We start from the raw sequence: 7,613 nt of genomic DNA, 5'->3' as shown, positions 1-7,613 counted from the left end.
ATGAGCCATCCTCTTGGGGGAGGCTGTGCCTGGAACATGTCATGCACAGTACTCTGCCGCAGGATAAAGGCATCGTGGCTACTGCCTGGGAAGCTGGCATTGACTGCCATGATGCGCTGCTTGTGGTCACATACCAGCTGCACATTCAGAGAATGGTAGCCCTTCCTGTTGCGATACTGCTCGCCATGCTCCAGAGGGGCCCGCAAAGCCACATGCGTACAGTCAATGGCGCCCTGCACCAAGGGGAATTCCCCGAGTCTGGCAAATCCCAATGCGCGCTGATGCTGGCTCTCGAGGGCCATGGGGAAGGAGATGAATTGGCTTCTCCTTCTGAACAGTGCTTCGGTCACGTGGCGGATGCAGCGATGCGCACCATACTGGGAGATGTTTGCTATGTCCCCAGCAGCGTATTGGAAGGAGCCGGTGGCATAGAAGTTCAATGCCACCGTCACCTTCACTTCCACCGACAGAGACGTCCTGCACCTGAGCTTTGGCCGCAGATCTCGGCGAAGCAGGTGGCAGATCTCTGCAATCACCTCCTTTCGGAATCGGAGCCTTCTAACACATCGCGCGGCACTCATGTTTAGGTAGGAGCGCTGCTGGCGGTATAGCCTGACTGGGTAAGGCCTACGTGGCTGACGCCTGTAGCCCCCTCTGCCTCTAGCCAGGGCTGCCCCTCTCACAATGCGTCTGCGAGCCCTACGGACATGGCGCTGCAGCTCCGCATTGGCACCCCATGCAGCCCCCATCAAATCCTGGCAAACAGTCTAATTTCCAAATGGCCACTTGCAGCGCTATGGCCTGAGTCCAAAAATACCTGGCTCTTGCTGCTTGAAACCAGTTAGCTATCCTCCTTGTTGTGTCTCCAGAAATGCGTTGCTCAAGACTGTTTTCTGAAAAAAGGCTGGCCTTTATACTGGAGAGGACGTTCCCTTTAATTAGCGCCCCCCGGGGCCCGCGCTGGTTGTGTTGCGTTCCTTTTTCCAAACGCTCCGGCCGCCCGCCGCACAATGGGGCGGTCCGACTGAAGTTTGCAATCGGGGCGGCCAAAGGGCGTTGCACGAGGATGTGACGTCATTTTCTGCGCGCGCATCCGGGCGGGCGCTAAACTTTGCGCCGGCGCTAACGGGCAACTTAATTTGGGGCGGGGCGCAAACTGCGCTGCGCCCGGGCGCTACACGCATAGCGCCCGGAAATCACTTCTCTTAAGGCGCTAACTGCTGGCGCAAGCGACTGAAAATCTAGCCCCTGATCTTTATCTCAGAAGCCTGTATTTCTGTTTGCAGCCTGTGTCTCCAAGGCTTTAGATTTTTAAACCCAGTATATCATGTATTAATAATATCAGTATTCTGTTCATATTATGCTGTATCTTTTTGAAATATGGCGTATTCCCTCACATGCTCCTATCTAATATGGTACTACTCCCGGCTCTAGTACACAGGGTGTGCTTTTGCTGATCTTAATAACCCCTATACCTGGGCTGGAGATTAAAATTCTGTATCAATAGTGAATAAAGCAGCTTTGTTTCAAACACAGTTTATTGAATATTTGATTTCTCCATGATCAGAGGAGACTTATTGATGTTCTGTTACCGACTGTTCCATTTTTGTGCTTTTCTTACTCTTGATTATATCACTTCTCACCTAGTTCACCTTCTACCACATCTAACCCCAAGCTGGTTCCGTTTAACTACATAGCTTGTGGGTGTCATAGACTGAACTACAGTGTCTCACTTTATACTCATCTGAAATTCCTTTCAACCAACCCTTGAAAGAACTCTCTTGCTTCAGATTTGAAATCAGTTATTGTGTGCAAGGTTTAACACTTCTTGGATGTGGTTAGTACAACTCCTCCACAGGTCCTGCGTGTGACAGCCTTTGGAATGTTCTGATCTTTGTCATTGTCTTTGCTGATTGTGATGGTGTCCTTGATTTAATCTCCTGGAGCTAACATACCGTGCACTATTTCCTGCATCGAGATCATTGTTTCAAATACTGAGCTTGAGCACAGAGCTTGGAGACAGAGCCGGGAGATTCACAAACACAGTGATTCACAAGCAGAGTGGGCACAGGAATTGGTGGAGAGGGAGAAGGCGGTGGAGACGTCTGAGTGAAAAGGAGGAGTGGAGCCACAGAACCCAAGTTAATAGGCACGAGAGCGGAGCCGTGGGACAGCGAGAGGAGCGGCCGCAGATAAAGACAGGCCCAAGAGCCCGGAGAGAGCGCCAGTGTCGGAGCGAGGTAAGTGACCTCAGCACAAGGGAAGGAGCACATTGGGGAGGGATTGTTTTTAAGTCTTGAGTTTATTTCTGTTAAATTACTTTAAAAAAGAAGTTAGTTAATAGTCGAATAATTAAAGGCACAGCAGGGCAAACATAGAAACATAGAAGATAGGAGCAGGAGTAGGCCATTCGGCCCCTCGAGCCTGCTCCGCCATTCAATGAGATCATGGCTGATCATTTAATTCAGTACCCTGTTCCTGCCTTCTCTCCATAACCCTTGATCCCTTTAGCCTTAAGAAATATATCCAAATCCTCCTTGAATATATTTAATGAATTGGCATCTACTGCCTTATTTGGCAGAGAATTCCAGAGGTTCACCACTCTCTGGGTGAAGAAATTCCTCCTCATCTCTGTCCTAAATGGCCTACCCCTTATCCTTAGACTGTAACCCCTGGTTCTGGACTCCCCGACCATCAGGAACATCCTTCCAGCATCTAGTCTGTCTAGCCCTGTTAGAATTTTAGAAGTTTCGATGAGATCCCCTCTCATTCTTCTAAACTCCAGCGAGTACAAGCCCAATCGATCCAATCTCTCCTCATACATCATTCGTGTCATCCCAGGTATCAGCCTGGTGAATCTTCGCTGCACTCCTTCCATGGCAAGAACATCCTTTCTCAGATAAGGCGACCAAAACTGCACACAATACTCAAGATGTTGCCTCACCAAGGCCCTGTACAACTGCAGCAAGACATCCTTGTTCCTGTACTCAAACCCTCTCGCTACGAAGGTCAACATACCACTTGCCTTCTTAACTGCCTGCTGCACCTGCATGCTTACTTTCAGCGACTGGTGCACAAGGACAGCCAGGTCTCGTTGCACTTCCCCTTCACCCAATCTATTGCCATTTAGGTAATAATCTGCCTTCCTGTTTTTACACCAAAGTGGATAACCTTGCATTTATCCACGTTATATTGCATCTGCCATGCTTCTGCCCAATCACCCAACCTGTCCAAATCATACTGGAGTTTCTCGGCATCCTCCTCACAGCACACACGTCCACCCAGCTTTGTGTCGTCTGCAAACTTGGAGATATTACATCTAGTTCCCTCGTCCAGATCATTAATATATATTGTGAATAGCTGGGGTCCAAGGACCAATCCCTGCGTTACCCCACTAGTCACTGCCTGCCACTCGGATAAAGAGCCATTTATTCCAACTCTTTGCTTTCTGTCTGCCAACCAGTTCTCTATCCAAGTCAATACCTTGCCCCCAATCTCATGTGCCTTAATTTAACATACTAATCTCTTATGTGGGACCTTATCGAAAGCCTTTTAAAAATCCAAATACACCACATCCACTGATTCTCCCTTATCTATTTTACCAGTTACATCCTCAAAAAATTCCAGTAGATTAGTCAAGCACGATTTACCTTTTGTAAAGCCATGTTGACTTTGTCCGATCCTGTCACTGTTTTCCAAGTGCGCTGCTATTACATCCTTTATAATGGACTCTAGCATTTTCCCCACTACCGATGTCAGGCTTACCGGTCTGTAATTCCCCGTTTTCTCTCTACCACCCTTTTTGAACAATGGGGTTACATTAGCTACCTGCCAATCCATGGGTACTGTTCCAGAGTCTATCGAATTTTGGAAGATGACCAGCAATGCATCTACTATTTCTAGGGCCACTTCCTTAAGTACCCTTAAGGCAACTTGGTCCAGTGGATGCACATCCTGTGCATCCTGTGCCTTTCCACCATCTACAAGGCACAAGTCAGGAGTGTGATGGAATACTCTCCACTTGTCTGGATGAGTGCAGCTCCAACAACACTCAAGAAGCTCAACACCATCCAGGACAAAGCAGCCCACTTGATTGGCACCCCATCCACCACCTTAAACATTCACCCCATCCACCACCGGCGTACCGTGGCTGCAGTGTGTACTATCTACAAGATGCACTGCAGCAACTCACCAAGGCTTCTTCGGCAGCATCTCCCAAACCCGTGACCTCTTCCACCTAGAAGGACAAGGGCAGCAGGCGCCTGGGAACACCACCACCTCCAAGTTCCCCTCCAAGTCACACACCATCCTGAATTAGAAGTATATCGCTGATTCTTCATTGTCACTGGGTCAAAATCCTGGAACTTCCTCCATAACAGCACTGTGGGAGTACCTTCAACATACGGACTGCAGCGGTTCAAGAAGGCGGCTCACCACCACCTTCTGAAGGGCAACTAGGGATGGGCAATAAATGCTGGCCTTGCTAGCGATGCCCAGATCTCATGAACAAATAAAAATAAATTGTGGGAACTCCAGGACGCTTCCCGTGTCCTGGACAATCACGTGTGCAGAAGGTGTCGTCAGCTGGAGGAGCTCGAGCTCCGGGTTTTGGAGCTTGAGCAGCATCTGGTGTCACTGCGGTGCATCCGTGAGGCTGAGAGCTACGTGGATAGCACGTTTCAGGAGGTGGTCACCCCGCAGCTAATGAGTGCGCAGGCAGAGAGGGAATGGGTGATTGCTAGACAGAAGAGGAGGACCAGGCAGGTAGTGCAGGAGTCCCCGGAGTGCATCTCGCTCTCCAACCAGTATTCTGTGCTGAGTACTGGTGAGGGTGATGGTTCCTCTGGGGAGTACAGCCAGAGCCAAGTCCATGGCACCACGGGTGGCTCAGCTGTACAGGGGTGGAGGAGGAAGACAGGGAATGCAATAGTGGGAGGGGATTCAATAGTTAGGGGAGCAGACAGGCATTTCTGCAGCTGCAGGCCTGACTCCAGGATGGTATGTTGCCTCCCTGGTGCCAGGTTTAAGGATGTCACTGAGTGGCTGCAGAATATTCAGAGGGGGGAGTGTGCGCAGCCAGAGGTCGATGTCCACATCGGTACCAACAACGTAGGTTGAAAGACGGATGAGGTCCTGCAGACAGATTTTAGGGAGCTCTGAAAGAGATTAAAAAGCAGAACCTCAAAGGTAGTAATCTCTGGATAGGAGGATAGAGCAGATGAATGTGTGGCTGGAGAGTTGGTGCAGGAGGGAGGGCTTCTTATTCCTCAGGAATTGGGGCTGGCTCTGGAGGAGGTGTACCTGAACAGGCCGGATGGGTTGCACCTCAACAGAGCCGGTACGAATATCCTCGTGGGGAGGTTTGCTAGTGCTGTTGGGGATAGTTTAAACTAAGTTGGCAGGGGGATGGGCATCAGGATGTAACATTAGAAAGGGGAAATAAAGTGCTCAAAGGATTGGGAGAGGCAGAGAGCACTAAAGTAAGAAATAGTAAGGTATTAGGTGGGGTCAAACTAAGAGAGAATACAGGATGGTCTAAGATGGGTTTACAGTATATGTGTGTGAACGCACGAAGTGTAGTAAACAAGGTAAGTGAGCTGCAGGCCCAAATAGCCACATGGGAATATGATGTTGTGGCAATAACTGAGACCTGGCTCAAAAAAGGGCAGGATTGGGTATTAAATATTCCTGGTTAAAAAGTGTTCAGTAAAGATAGGAGGTGGTGTGGCAGTATTGGTCAAGGAGAATGTTACAGTGCTGGAGAGGGAGGATGTCCTGGAGGAGTCAAGGACAGAATTTATATGGCTAGAGTTAAGAAATAATAGAGGTGCCATTACACTACTGGGTGTATTCTATAGACCACCAAATAGTGGGAAAGATATCGAGGAGCAAATTTGCAGAGAAATTACAGAGAGGTGCAAGAACTATAGAGTAGTGATAATGGGGGACTTCAACTATCCTAATATAGACTGGGATCGTAATAGTGTTAAGGGCAGAAAAGGGAAGAATTTCTGAAGTGTATTCAGGAGAACTTTCTTGATCAGTACGTTTCTGGCCCAACAAGGGAGGAGGCATTGCTGGATCTGGTTCTGGGGAATGAGGTAGGTCAAGTGGAGCAAGTGTCAGTAGGTGAACATTTAGGGAAGAGTGATCATAGCATCCTAAAATTTGATTAGCTATGGAAAAGGACAGGGAGCAATCTAGAGTAATAATGTTTAGCTGGGGGAAGGCCAATTTCAGTGGGATGAGAACGGATCTGGCCCGGGTAAACTGGAATCAAAGATTAGCAGGCAAAACTGTAATGGAACAATGGGCTGCCTTTAAAGAGGAAATAGTTCAGGTACAGTTGAGGTACATTCCCACTAGGGGGAAAGGCAGGGCAACTAAAGTCAGGGCTCCCTGGATGACAAAAGAGATAGAGAATATGATGAAGCAGAAAAAGAGTGCGTATGACAGATGTCAGGTTGCAAATACATCTGAGAATCAGGCTAAATATAGAAAGGTCAGAGGAGAAGTGAAAAATAAACTAAGAGGGGCAAAGAAAGGGAATGAGAATAGAATGGCAGCCAACATAAAAGGTAATCCAAAAGTCTTATATAGGCATATAAATAGTAAACGGGTAGTAAGAGGAGGGTTGGGGCTGATTGGGGACCATAAAGGAGACCTATGCGTGGAGGCAGAGGGTATGGCTGAGATACTAAATGAGTACTTTGCATCTGTCTTTACCAAGGCAGATGATGCTGCCATAGACATAGTAAAGGAGGAGGTAGTGGAGATACTTGATGGGATAAAAATTGATAAAGAGGAGGTATTAGAAAGACTGGCTGTACTTAAAGTAGATAAATCACCAGGAGTGGATGGGATGCACCCTAGGATGCTGAGGGATTTGAGGGCGGAAATTGCAGAGGTACTAGTCATAATATTCCAATCGTCCTTGAATACAGGGTTGATGCCAGAGGACTGGAGAATTGCAAATGTTATGCCATTGTTCAAAAAAGGGTGTAAAGTTAAACCCAGCAACTACCAGCCAGTCAGTTTAACCTCAGTAGTGGGGAAGCTTTCAGAAACAGTAATCAGGGGCGAAATTAACAGTAACTTGGATAGATGTGGATTAATTAAGGAAAACCAGCACAGATTTGTTAAAGGCAAATCGTGTTTAACCAACTTGATCAAGTGTTTTGGAGAGGTAACAGAGAGGTTGATGAGGGCAATGCAGTTGATGTGGGGTACATGGATTTCCAAAAGGCGTTTGACAAAGTGCCACATAATAGGCTTGCCAGCAAAGTTGAAGCCCATGGAATAAAAGGAACAGTGGCAGCATGGATACAAAATTGGCTAAGTGACAGGAAAGGGAGAGTAGTGGTGAACGGTTGTTTTTTGGACTGGAGGAAGGTATAAAGTGGTGTTCCCCAGGGGTTGGTTCTAGGACCACTGCTTTTCTTGATATATATTAATGACTTGGACTTGGGTGTACAGAACACAATTTCAAAATTTGCAGATGACATAAATCTTGCACGTATAGTGAACAGTGAGGAGGATAGTGATAGACTTCAGCAAGACATAGACAGACTGGTGAAATGGGCGGACACGTGGCAGATGAAATTTAATGCAGA

The sequence above is a fragment of the Somniosus microcephalus genome, chromosome 4 (genome assembly GCF_052327205.1).
Source record: "Somniosus microcephalus isolate GS21.2 chromosome 4, FLI_Smic_1.0, whole genome shotgun sequence".
NCBI classification, from domain to species: Eukaryota; Metazoa; Chordata; class Chondrichthyes; order Squaliformes; family Somniosidae; genus Somniosus; species Somniosus microcephalus.
The sequence above is the reverse complement of the archived record's forward strand: the minus strand, read 5'-3'. Positions refer to the sequence as shown.